Source organism: Priapulus caudatus, unplaced genomic scaffold (assembly GCF_000485595.1).
Source record: "Priapulus caudatus unplaced genomic scaffold, Priapulus_caudatus-5.0.1 Scaffold1154, whole genome shotgun sequence".
NCBI lineage: Eukaryota > Metazoa > Priapulida > Priapulimorpha > Priapulimorphida > Priapulidae > Priapulus > Priapulus caudatus.
Window position 1 is genome coordinate 56,902 of NW_014578215.1, and position 750 is coordinate 57,651.

Consider the following 750-nt stretch of genomic DNA (forward strand, 5'->3'; position numbering starts at 1 on the left):
CTGCAAGCACATACCATCATCTCTCCTGCCCAAGCACACTAGCCTGCAAGCACATACCATCATCTCTCTTCACCAAGCACACTGGCCTGCAAGCACATACCATCATCTCTCCCCACCAAGCACACTAGCCTGCAAGCACATACCATCATCTCTCTTCCCCTGGCAGCACACTGACCTGCAAGCACATACCATCATCTCTCTTCCCCAAGCACACGGGCGGCTTTTCCTCAAGTGTGTTTGGTCGTTTATTGATTTATTTTAAATGTCAGATGGTGTTGGCTGTTATTTTGCCTCGCTTTGTAATGACGTGGTTGCTGTCTAATGTTTTGTTAAATACAGCGAGTACTTGCTATGGTGTGTAGGTGCGTTACTTAAAAATGCGGGGCATACGATGAGATAATATATAATCTGATATAATGTAGCAACGCTGATGTGATTCCGTGAAAGCATCTAATACCAGCTCAGACACATGCTAATTTTACACCATACCAGATGGCTAGAAGCAACGATCTATCTCCAGACTGCTGGACAGATAAACAGCTACTAATAGACAACCGCGTGCAACCACACACACCGTTAGTTTTCACAGGGTTTAGTTTCACGCTGCACACTAGTGACATGTAGTTTGCGTTATAGATTAACACCACACATTACACATCTAAAGCTATCTATATCGCCTCTATTCTTAAATTGCCCCTATGTGCCATCAGCCCTACGTCATACGATGAGATAATATATAGCAGAGAGGGT